This window comes from Oratosquilla oratoria, chromosome 9 (genome assembly GCF_046742065.1).
Source record: "Oratosquilla oratoria isolate Oo_2021 chromosome 9, ASM4674206v1, whole genome shotgun sequence".
Taxonomy (NCBI): Eukaryota; Metazoa; Arthropoda; class Malacostraca; order Stomatopoda; family Squillidae; genus Oratosquilla; species Oratosquilla oratoria.
The window spans coordinates 25,361,115-25,374,557 of record NC_134785.1 but is presented as its reverse complement, the minus strand read 5'-3'; positions in this window follow the sequence as shown (position 1 = coordinate 25,374,557).

Here is a 13,443-nt window from a genome sequence, read left to right as displayed (position 1 = left end):
AGAATATTGGAAAAAAGCAAATATAGTACCTATATATAAAGGGGGAAATTAAGAAGACTCTAACAACTATAGGCCAGTCTCTCTAACAAGTACAATAGCAAAAATTTGTGAAAGAATTGTCAAAAATAGATGGCTAAAATATTTAGAAGAAAAAAAAAAAAAACGTGCTAAATCCAAGACAATTTGGATTCAGACAAGGCCGATCATGCGTCACCAATTTAATATGTTTCTATTCAAGGCTAATAGATATAATACAAGAAAGAGATGGATGGGCTGATTGTGCATTTCTAGACCTAAAAAAAGCTTTTGACAAAGTACCACATAAGAAGTTGCTTAAGAAATTAGAAACTGAAGGAGGAATACAGGGCAAACTGCTAAATTGGATGGAAGACTTTTTGCAAGAAAGAAAAATGAGAGTAGTGATAAGAGACCAACACTCAAAATGGGATGAAGTAATAAGCGGTGTTCCACAAGGAACAGTTCTGGCCCCAATAATGTTTGCTATATATATTAATGATATGGATGAAGGAATTGAAAGCTATATGAGTTTCTTTGCAGATGATGCAAAACTATTGAAAAAAGTGAACACGGAAGAAGATTGTGAATCACTACAGAGAGATCTAAATAAATTACAGGAATGGAGTAGGAAGTGGGAGATGGAGTTCAATACAAAGAAGTGTAGTATAATGGAATTTGGAAAGAGTAAAAACAGAATAACAGGATCATATAAATTGGGAGAAGAAGGAATAAAAAAAGTAGAAAATGAAAAAGACCTGGGAGTCATTGTTATGAATAATATGTCACATGAGAAACATATAAATAAGATTTTTGGAGAAACCTATAATTTAATAAGAACAATCAAAGTTGCATTTACATACCTGGATGAAGAAATGGTGAAGAAAATTCTAATCACCCTGATAAGACCAAGATTGGAATATGCAGCAACGATGTGGTCACCAAGTAAAAAAAAATGTATAAAAAAACTTGAAAGAATACAAAGAGCAATTACAAAATTGGCACCTACACTCTCAAAACTATCATATGAAGAGAGACTAGCAAAACTTGAACTGCAGACACTAGAGCAAAGAAGAGAGAGAGGAGATTTGATAGCTATTTACAGAATCATGAAAGGCATAGAAATTACTGATAGAGAGAATCTGATAAAATGGGATGAGAGAAATACAAGAGGACATGGAAAGAAAATAAAAAAAGACAGCTATAGAAGAGACCTGAAAAAGAACAGCTTTCCCCACAGAGTAATAGACAGTTGGAACAAGTTAGATGAGAAAGTGGTGTGTGCAAAAACAATACATGAATTTAAAAATAGTTTAGATAAAACGAGATATGAAAACGGGACACCACGAGCATAGCTCCCCTTCCCGTAAAATACAACTAGGTACAACTAGGTAAATACACACACACACACTTCAACGAACGGACGGCTTAGAGGACGTTCTGAAGAAAAAGTGAAATTTCGTGGATCCCGAAGCAAAGGAAGTACCTATTGTATTTACAGGGTGGGGGGGAAATGCTCGTGGTGTAGGGGAAAGTGAGGAAAAAGGAGAAGGGGAGGGATTACTGAGGGAAATGGAAGGAAATGAGGAAGGTGAGGACTTGGCCCAGGCAGGCAGACGCCATCTAAACAAAAGAGGTCCGGACCAATTTAGCGACGACGAAATGTCTAACAAAAATGTAAAGATTAGAAGTATAGATAAGAGCAATACAGTAGAAGGTGATGAGAATATTTTCCTGGGATTTAAAGAGGGTGGGGGGGACACAAAAACCCCGATTGATAAGACTAGAAGAGAAGCTCGATAAGATGATCGAGCACTGGGAGCTTAGGTTCGGTCACTTTAACAACATTGTGCAGAGGGTTGAAAAATTGGAAGAACTAGAGAAGGCGAACAAAAACTTAACTAAGGAAATTGAAGAATTAAAAAAACAGTTAAAAGAAGTAAAAGAGGAGAATAAAGTCTTAAAGGATAATAATAAGGACAACAAGGAGGGTTGGAAAAAAATTCAAGAAAACAGCAAAGTTGCATTTACTGACATAATCAAACAGAAAATGAAAGAACAAACTGAAGACTCAGTTATTAAAGTGATGAGACAGAAGGAGAATATAGTAAGAGACTTAGCAGATAGAAAGAAATGTATAATTATATTAGGAATGGAAGAGAAAAATAACCCAGATAGAACCACAAGAATCAAAGAGGAAAATGAAAAAGTAGGAAATTTACTAGAACTAGTTCAGGAAGATGAGCCAGAAATAATGAAACAAATCGAAGAGAAATGCAGGCTTGGGAAATATAGTACAGACAAGACCAGACCAATTAAGATTAAATTCAGGTCACAAACGACGGCAGAGAATATCTTATCCAAAACAGGGAAACTAGCAACAAGTGAACAATATAAAAAGGTATGGATAAAAAGGGAAATGAATAAAGAGGAAAGAGAGGAGGAAATGAGGAAAAGACATGAAGCTAAGAAAAAAACGAGACCAGAACGGAGACAGAAAAACAAGAATTCTACTGGAGAGTAGTGAATATGAAATTGAAGAAATGGAACATAAAAGAGAGAAACACAAAAGAAACAGAGAATACAATGGAAATAACAGAAAGTTAAGAGTATCCTACACAAATATAGATGGATTAATAACAGGACTGAATGAACTGAACAAATATCTGAAAGAAAAAGATCCGGACATAATGGGAATTGTTGAGACAAAATTAAAAGGCCCACTACTACCCAACAGCATAGGACACAATGCATATAATTATTGGATTAGAAACAGAGAGATAAAACAAGGGGGTGGGGTTATGTTCCTGACTAAGAACGTGAAGAGAGTCACATATGGGAACAATAGAGTAGAGATGATTATGATAGAAGTAGAAGATAGAGATAAGAAGAGCAGAAAGTTTGTAATAAACTACGTGCCCCCAAAAACAGCCTCATGGGAAGAGAATGAACATAAAAGCATGTTAGAAGACACAAGAGTAACACTAAATGAGATAATGGAAGATGGAGGAAGAATAATTATGATGGGCGACTATAATTGCAAAGAAATATGCTGGGAAGAGATGACCGTAAAGGGTGGAGAAGACTCATGGGGAAGTGTTCTACTTGAGATGATTACTGACCACACAATGACACAATGGATCCAAGAGAACACTAGGTATAGAAATGAAGAAGAACCATCGAGACTAGACCTAATAATCACATCAGAACCTGAAATAGTGGAAAAGATAGAATACCAGGCACCAATAAGCAAAAGTGACCACATATTGATAGAACTAGAACTAAATGAGAAAAAATACATGAAAAGAAATGAACAATATAGAAAAGGAAGATTGATGTATGAAAAAGCAAATTTTGATAAAATAAGAGAATTCTTCCAAAATGAAAACTGGGAAAGAATACACAAAGAAGATACAACAGTAGAAGAGAAATGGAATATTTTGACAAAAATCTATAAAAAAGGAGTAGAAAAGTATGTCCCAAGACAAAAACAAGAAAAAGCATATGTAAAATGCTGGTACAACAAAAGTTGTAGGAAGATAAAAGACAAAAGAGACAAAGCCTGGGCCAAATGGAAGAAAACAGAAGACCAGAAAAATGGAAAATATATACTTGTTATAGAAATGAATATGTACAAGCGTGCAGAGAGGAAAAGAGAAAATATGAAAAAGATGTCATAGAAAAATGTAGAGATCAACCAAAACTATTCTACAGATTTGTAAACAACAAACTGAAAAACAAACAAGATTTGGAGATATTAAGACAAGGAGGAGTTGAATACACAGAGAAAATTGAAATGGCGGAAATTATGAACAAACATTTTAAATCTGTGTTTACAAGGGAGAACATACAACCTGAAGAGATCGAATGGAAAGAGAAAGTCCCCCCTATGAAAGAAATAGAAGTAACAAAGAATGAAATATTGAAACACTTGAGTAATCTTGATGTCAGAAAATCACATGGACCAGATGAAATAGCAAACTGGATTTTGAAAGAATGCAGGAATGAACTGGCAGAAATAATACATAGCATAATAAACAGTTCCTTGAAAGAAGGTAAAGTTCCAGAATATTGGAAAAAAGCAAATATAGTACCTATATATAAAGCGGGAAATAAAGAAGACCCTAACAACTATAGGCCAGTCTCTCTAACAAGTATAATAGCAAAAATTTGTGAAAGAATTGTCAAAAATAGATGGCTAAAATATTTAGAAAAAAAAAAAAAACGTGCTCAATCCAAGGCAATTTGGATTCAGACAAGGACGATCATGCGTCACCAATTTAATATGTTTCTATTCAAGGCTAATAGATATAATACAAAAAAGAGATGGATGGGCTGATTGTGCATTTCTAGACCTAAAAACGCTTTTGACAAAGTACCACATAAGAAGTTGCTTAAGAAATTAGAAACTTAAGGAGGAATACAGGGCAAACTGCTAAATTGGATGGAAGACTTTTTGCAAGAAAGAAAAATGAGAGTAGAGTTAAGAGAACACTCAAAATGGGATGAAGTAATAAGCGGTGTTCCACAAGGAACAGTTCTGGCCCCAATAATGTTTGGTATATATATTAATGATATGGATGAAGGAATTGAAAGCTATATGAGTTTCTTTGCAGATGATGCAAAACTATTGAAAAAAGTGAACACGGAAGAAGATTGTGAATCACTACAAAGAGATCTAAATAAAGTACATGAATGGAGTAGGAAGTGGGAGATGGAGTTCAATACAAAAAAGTGTAGTATAATGGAATTTGGAAAAAGTAAAAACAGAATAACAGGATCATATAAATTGGGAGAAGAAGGAATAAAAAAAGTAGAAAATGAATAATATGAATAATATGTCACATGAGAAACATATAAATAAGATTTTTGGAGAAACCTATAATTTAATAAGAACAATCAAAGTTGCATTTACATAACTGGATGAAGAAATGGTGAAGAAAATTCTAATCACCCTGATAAGACCAAGATTGGAATATGCAGCAACGATGTGGTCACCAAGTAAAAAAAAATGTATAAAAAAACTTGAAAGAATACAAAGAGCAATTACAAAATTGGCACCTACACTCTCAAAACTATCATATGAAGAGAGACTAGCAAAACTTGAACTACAGACACTAGAGCAAAGAAGAGAGAGAGGAGATTTGATAGCTATTTACAGAATCATGAAAGGCATAGAAATTACTGATAGAGAGAATCTGATAAAATGGGATGAGAGAAATACAAGAGGACAGGAAAGAAAATAAAAAAAGACAGCTATAGAAGAGACCTGAAAAAGAACAGCTTTCCCCACAGAGTAATAGACAGTTGGAACAAGTTAGATGAGAAAGTGGTGTGTGCAAAAACAATACATGAATTTAAAAATAGTGTAGATAAAACGAGATATGAAAACGGGACACCACGAGCATAGCTCCCCTTCCCGTAAAATACAACTAGGTACAACTAGGTAAATACACACACACACACTTCAACGAACGGACGGCTTAGAGGACGTTCTGAAGAAAAAGTGAAATTTCATGGATCCCGAAGCAAAGGAAGTACCTATTGTATTTACAGGGTGGGGGGGGGAATTGCTCGTGGTGTAGGGGAAAGTGAGGAAAAAGGAGAAGGGGAGGGATTACTGAGGGAAATGGAAGGAAATGAGGAAGGTGAGGACTTGGCCCAGGCAGGCAGACGCCATCTAAACATAAAAGAGGTCCGGACCAATTTAGCGACGACGAAATGTCTAACAAAAATGTAAAGATTAGAAGTATAGATAAGAGCAATAGAGTAGAAGGTGATGAGAATATTTTCCAGGGATTTAAAGAGGGTGGGGGGGGACACAAAACCCCCCGATTGATAAGACTAGAAGAGAAGCTCGATAAGATGATCGAGCACTGGGAGCTTAGGTTCGGTCACTTTAACAACATTGTGCAGAGGGTTGAAAAATTGGAAGAACTAGAGAAGGCGAACAAAAACTTAACTAAGGAAATTGAAGAATTAAAAAAACAGTTAAAAGAAGTAAAAGAGGAGAATAAAGTCTTAAAGGATAATAATAAGGACAACAAGGAGGGTTGGAAAAAAATTCAAGAAAACAGCAAAGTTGCATTTACTGACATAATCAAACAGAAAATGAAAGAACAAACTGAAGACTCAGTTATTAAAGTGATGAGACAGAAGGAGAATATAGTAAGAGACTTAGCAGATAGAAAGAAATGTATAATTATATTAGGAATGGAAGAGAAAAATAACCCAGATAGAACCACAAGAATCAAAGAGGAAAATGAAAAAGTAGGAAATTTACTAGAACTAGTTCAGGAAGATGAGCCAGAAATAATGAAACAAATCGAAGAGAAATGCAGGCTTGGGAAATATAGTACAGACAAGACCAGACCAATTAAGATTAAATTCAGGTCACAAACGACGGCAGAGAATATCTTATCCAAAACAGGGAAACTAGCAACAAGTGAACAATATAAAAAGGTATGGATAAAAAGGGAAACGAATAAAGAGGAAAGAGAGGAGGAAATGAGGAAAAGACATGAAGCTAAGAAAAAAAACGAGACCAGAACGGAGACAGAAAAACAAGAATTCTACTGGAGAGTAGTGAATATGAAATTGAAGAAATGGAACATAAAAGAGAGAAACACAAAAGAAACAGAGAATACAATGGAAATAACAGAAAGTTAAGAGTATCCTACACAAATATAGATGGATTAATAACAGGACTGAATGAACTGAACAAATATCTGAAAGAAAAAGATCCGGACATAATGGGAATTGTTGAGACAAAATTAAAAGGCCCACTACTACCCAACAGCATAGGACACAATGCATATAATTATTGGATTAGAAACAGAGAGATAAAACAAGGGGGTGGGGTTATGTTCCTGACTAAGAACGTGAAGAGAGTCACATATGGGAACAATAGAGTAGAGATGATTATGATAGAAGTAGAAGATAGAGATAAGAAGAGCAAAAAGTTTGTAATAAACTACGTGCCCCCAAAAACAGCCTCATGGGAAGAGAATGAACATAAAAGCATGTTAGAAGACACAAGAGTAACACTAAATGAGATAATGGAAGATGGAGGAAGAATAGTTATGATGGGCGACTATAATTGCAAAGAAATCTGCTGGGAAGAGATGACCGTAAAGGGTGGAGAAGACTCATGGGGAAGTGTTCTACTTGAGATGATTACTTACCACACAATGACACAATGGATCCAAGAGAACACTAGGTATAGAAATGAAGAAGGACCATCGAGACTAGACCTAATAATCACACCAGAACCTGAAATAGTGGAAAAGATAGAATACCAGGCACCAATAAGCAAAAGTGACCACATATTGATAGAACTAGAACTAAATGAGAAAAAATACATGAAAAGAAATGAACAATATAGAAAAGGAAGATTGATGTATGAAAAAGCAAATTTTGATAAAATAAGATAATTTTTCCAAAATGAAAACTGGGAAAGAATACACAAAGAAGATACAACAGTAGAAGAGAAATGGAATATTTTGACAAAAATCTATAAAAAAGGAGTAGAAAAGTATGTCCCAAGACAAAAACAAGAAAAAGCATATGTAAAATGCTGGTACAACAAAAGTTGTAGGAAGATAAAAGACAAAAGAGACAAAGCCTGGGCCAAATGGAAGAAAACAGAAGACCAGAAAAATGGAAAATATATACTTGTTATAGAAATGAATATGTACAAGCGTGCAGAGAGGAAAAGAGAAAATATGAAAAAGATGTCATAGAAAAATGTAGAGATCAACCAAAACTATTCTACAGATTTGTAAACAACAAACTGAAAAACAAACAAGATTTGGAGATATTAAGACAAGGAGGAGTTGAATACACAGAGAAAATTGAAATGGCGGAAATTATGAACAAACATTTTAAATCTGTGTTTACAAGGGAGAACATACAACCTGAAGAGATCGAATGGAAAGAGAAAGTCCCCCCTATGAAAGAAATAGAAGTAACAAAGAATGAAATATTGAAACACTTGAGTAATCTTGATGTCAGAAAATCACATGGACCAGATGAAATAGCAAACTGGATTTTGAAAGAATGCAGGAATGAACTGGCAGAAATAATACATAGCATAATAAACAGTTCTTTGAAAGAAGGTAAAGTTCCAGAATATTCGAAAAAAGCAAATATAGTACCTATATATAAAGCGGGAAATAAAGAAGACCCTAACAACTATAGGCCAGTCTCTCTAACAAGTATAATAGCAAAAATTTGTGAAAGAATTGTCAAAAATAGATGGCTAAAATATTTAGAAAAAAAAAAAAACGTGCTCAATCCAAGGCAATTTGGATTCAGACAAGGACGATCATGCGTCACCAATTTAATATGTTTCTATTCAAGGCTAATAGATATAATACAAAAAAGAGATGGATGGGCTGATTGTGCATTTCTAGACCTAAAAACGCTTTTGACAAAGTACCACATAAGAAGTTGCTTAAGAAATTAGAAACTTAAGGAGGAATACAGGGCAAACTGCTAAATTGGATGGAAGACTTTTTGCAAGAAAGAAAAATGAGAGTAGAGTTAAGAGAACACTCAAAATGGGATGAAGTAATAAGCGGTGTTCCACAAGGAACAGTTCTGGCCCCAATAATGTTTGGTATATATATTAATGATATGGATGAAGGAATTGAAAGCTATATGAGTTTCTTTGCAGATGATGCAAAACTATTGAAAAAAGTGAACACGGAAGAAGATTGTGAATCACTACAAAGAGATCTAAATAAAGTACAGGAATGGAGTAGGAAGTGGGAGATGGAGTTCAATACAAAAAAGTGTAGTATAATGGAATTTGGAAAAAGTAAAAACAGAATAACAGGATCATATAAATTGGGAGAAGAAGGAATAAAAAAAGTAGAAAATGAAAAGGACCTGGGAGTCACCTGAGAAACATATAAATAAGATTTTTGGAGAAACCTATAATTTAATAAGAACAATCAAAGTTGCATTTACATACCTGGATGAAGAAATGGTGAAGAAAATTCTAATCACCCTGATAAGACCAAGATTGGAATATGCAGCAACGATATGGTCACCAAGTGCAAAAAAAAAAGAAAAAAGCATAAAAAAACTTGAAAGAATACAAAGAGCAATTACAAAATTGGCACCAACACTCTCAAAACTATCATATGAAGAGAGACTAGCAAAACTTGAACTACAGACACTAGAGAAAAAAGAGAGAGGAGATTTGATAGGTATTTACAGAATCATGAAATGAATAGAAATTACTGATAGAGAGAATCTGATAAAATGGGATGACAGAAATACAAGAGGACATGGAAAGAAAATATAAAAAGACAGCTATAGAAGATATGTGAAAAAGAACAGCTTTCCTCACAGAGTAATAGACAGTTGGAACAAGTTAGATGAGAAAGTGGTGTGTGCAAAAACAATACATGAATTTAAAAATAGTTTAGATAAAATGAGATACGAAAACGGGACAGCACGAGCATAGCTCCCCTTCCCGTAAAATAGAACTAGGTAAATACAACTAGGTAAATACACACCAACACACGTCGGTCGAAGTGACAACGAAGTTTGGACTCCGGAAAAATCTACAATTTTCGTTGATCTCAACGACGAGGGAGTACCTGTGTTGTATTAATAGGGAAGTGGAAAACTCGTGGTGTAGTGGGAAGGTGAAGAAAATGGAGAAGGGGAGGGATTACTAAGGAAAATGGAAGGAAATGAGGAAGGGGACGAATGGGCCCAGGAAGTCAGACGGCATGTCAACGAGAGAGGGCAGACGACAGTGGTGAAGTCGAAGAGATTAGTAAAAATGTAAAAATTAGAAATATAGATAAGAGTAGCGCAATGAAAGGTGAAGATAATTATTTCAATGGATTTAATGAGGGAAGAAATGAGATCCTCCCCCGACTAGTAAATCTAGAGGAGAAAATAAAAGAAATGAACGAAACATGGGAGGTTAGATGAGAAAGTGGTGTGTGCAAAAACGATACACGAATTTAAAAACAGTCTGGATAAAACGAGATATAAAGACGGGACACCACGAGCATAGCTCCCCTTCCCGTAAAATACATCTAGGTAAATACACACACACACACACACACACACACACACACACCCTTTCACCGAATGGACGGCGAGAACTGGTGTTCCAAAGAAAAAGGAAAAACTACGTGTATCTGAACATCCAGAGAAGTGCCTTTTGTATTTATAGGGAAGGGGAGTGCTCGTGGAATAGTGGGGAAGTGATAGGGAAGGAGAAGGGAAGGGATATTGAGGGAAATGGAAGGAAATGAGGAAGGGGAGGACTTGGTCCAAGAGTCAAGGCGGATTGTAAACAAACGCCGAACGGATGACTTGGATCTCGATGATGGGACTAACAAAATTGTAAAGATCAGAAACATAGATAAAAGCAGTTCAATGGAAGGTGAGGATAATAATTTTCAAGGATTTAATGAGGGGGCGGCGGATACCAACCTCCCCCGACCGGCAAAACTGGAGGAAAAACTTGAACAAATGACTGAGCATTGGGAGATTAGGTTTGGCAAGATGTCAAAAATTGCCGAGAAGTTTGAAAAATTGGAAGAACTAGAGAAGGCGACAAAAACTTAACTGATGAAATAGAAGACCTAAAAAGACAGTTGAGAGAAGTAAAAGTGGAGAATGAAGAATTAAAAAAGAACAATAGAGACAATAAAGAAACAATAGCAAAAGAGGCAGAGGGGTGGAGGAAGATACAAGAAAATAGTAAAGTTGCATTTTCTGATATAATTAAACAGCAAATGAAAGAACAAACTGAAGACTCAGTTATCAAAGTGATAAGACAGAAGGAGAACATTGTAAGAGACTTAGCAGACAAAAAGAAATGTATAATTATATTAGGAATGGAAGAGAAAAATAACCCAGATAGAACCACAAGAATCAAAGAGGAAAATGAAAAAGTAAGAAACTTACTAGAATTAGTTCAGGAAGATGAGCCAGAAATAATGAAACAAATCGAAGAGAAATGCAGGCTCGGGAAATATAGTACAGACAAGACCAGACCAATTAAGATTAAATTCAGGTCACAAACGACGGCAGCGAATATCTTGTCCAAAACAGGGAAACTAACAACAAGTGAACAATATAAAAAGGTATGGATAAAAAGGGAAATGAATAAAGAGGAAAGAGAGGAGGAAATAAGGAAAAGACATGAAGCTAAGAAAAAAATACGAGACCAGAACGGAGACAGAAAAACAAGAATTCTACTGGAGAGTAGTGAATATGAAATTGAAGAAATGGAAAATAACAGAGAGAAGCACAAAAGAAACAGAGAATACAATGGAAATAACAGAAAGTTAAAAGTATCCTACACAAATATAGATGGATTAATAACAGGACTGAATGAACTGAACAAATATCTGAAAGAAAAAGATCCGGACATAATGGGAATTGTTGAGACAAAATTAAAAGGTCCACTACTACCCAACAGCATAGGGCACAATGCATATAATCATTGGATTAGAAACAGAGAGATAAAACAAGGGGGTGGAGTTATGTTTCTGACTAAGAAGGATATAAGCGTGAAGAGTGTCACATATGGGAACAATAGAGTAGAGATGATTATGATAGAAGTAGAAGATAGAGATAAGAAGAGCAGAAAGTTTGTAATAAACCACGTGCCCCCAAAAACAGCCTCACGGGAAGAGAATGAACATAAAAGCATGTTAGAAGACACAAGAATAACACTAAATGAGATAATGGAAGATGGAGGAAGAATAGTTATGATGGGCGACTATAATTGCAAAGAAATCTGCTGGGAAGAGATGACCGTAAAGGGTGGAGAAGACTCATGGGAAAGTGTTCTACTTGAGATGATTATTGACCATACAATGACACAATGGATCCAAGAGAACACTAGGTATAGAAATGAAGAAGAACCATCGAGACTAGAACTAATAATCACATCAGAACCTGAAATAGTGGAAAAGATAGAATACCAGGCACCAATAAGCAAAAGTGACCACACATTGATGGAACTAGAACTAAATGAGAAAAAATACATGAAAAGAAATGAACAATATAGAAAAGGAAAATTGATGTACGAAAAAGCAAATTTTGATAAAATAAGAGAATTCTTCCAAAATGAAAACTTGGAAAGAATACACAAAGAAGATACAACAGTAGAAGAGAAATGGAATGTTTTGACAAAAATCTATAAAAAAGGAGTAGAAAAGTATATCCCAAGACAAAAACAAGAAAAAGAATATGTAAAGTGCTGGTACAATAAAAGTTGTAGGGAGATAAAAGACAAAAGAGACAAAGCTTGGACCAAATGGAAGAACAACAGAAGACCAGAAAAATGGAAAATATATACTTGTTATAGAAATGAATATGTACAAGCGTGCAGAGAGGAAAAGAGAAAATATGAAAAAGATGTCATAGAAAAATGTAAAGATCAACCAAAACTATTCTACAGATTTGTAAACAACAAACTGAAAAACAAACAAGATTTGGAGAAATTAAGACAAGGAGGAGTTGAAGACACAGAGAAAATTGAAATGGCGGAAATTATGAATAAACATTTTAAATCAGTGTTTACAAGGGAGAACATACAACCTGAAGAGATCGAATGGAAAAAGAAAGTCCCCCCCCTATGAAAGAAATAGAAGTAACAAAGAATGAAATAGTGAAACACTTGAGTAATCTTGATGTCAGAAAATCGCATGGACCAGATGAAATAGCAAACTGGATTTTGAAAGAATGCAGGAATGAACTGGCAGACATAATACATAGCATAATAAACAGTTCCTTGAAAGAAGGTAAAGTTCCAGAATATTGGAAAAAAGCAAATATAGTACCTATATATAAAGGGGGAAATAAAGAAGACTCTAACAACTATAGGCCAGTCTCTCTAACAAGTACAATAGCAAAAATTTGTGAAAGAATTGTCAAAAATAGATGGCTAAAATATTTAGAAAAAACAACGTGCTAAATCCAAGGCAATTTGGATTCAGACAAGGACGATCATGCGTCACCAATTTAATATGTTTCTATTCAAGGCTAATAGATGTAATACAAGAAAGAGATGGATGGGCTGATTGTGCATTTCTAGACCTAAAAAAAGCTTTTGACAAAGTACCACATAAGAAGTTGCTTAAGAAATTAGAAACTGAAGGAGGAATACAGGGCAAACTGCTAAATTGGATGGAAGACTTTTTGCAAGAAAGAAAAATGAGAGTAGTGATAAGAGACCAACACTCAAAATGGGATGAAGTAATAAGCGGTGTTCCACAAGGACCAGTTTTGGCCCCAATAATGTTTGCTATATATATTAATGATATGGATGAAGGAATTGAAAGCTATATGAGCTTCTTTGCAGATGATGCAAAACTATTGAAAAAAGTGAACACGGAAGAAGATTGTGAATCACTACAGAGAGATCTAAATAAAGTACAGGAA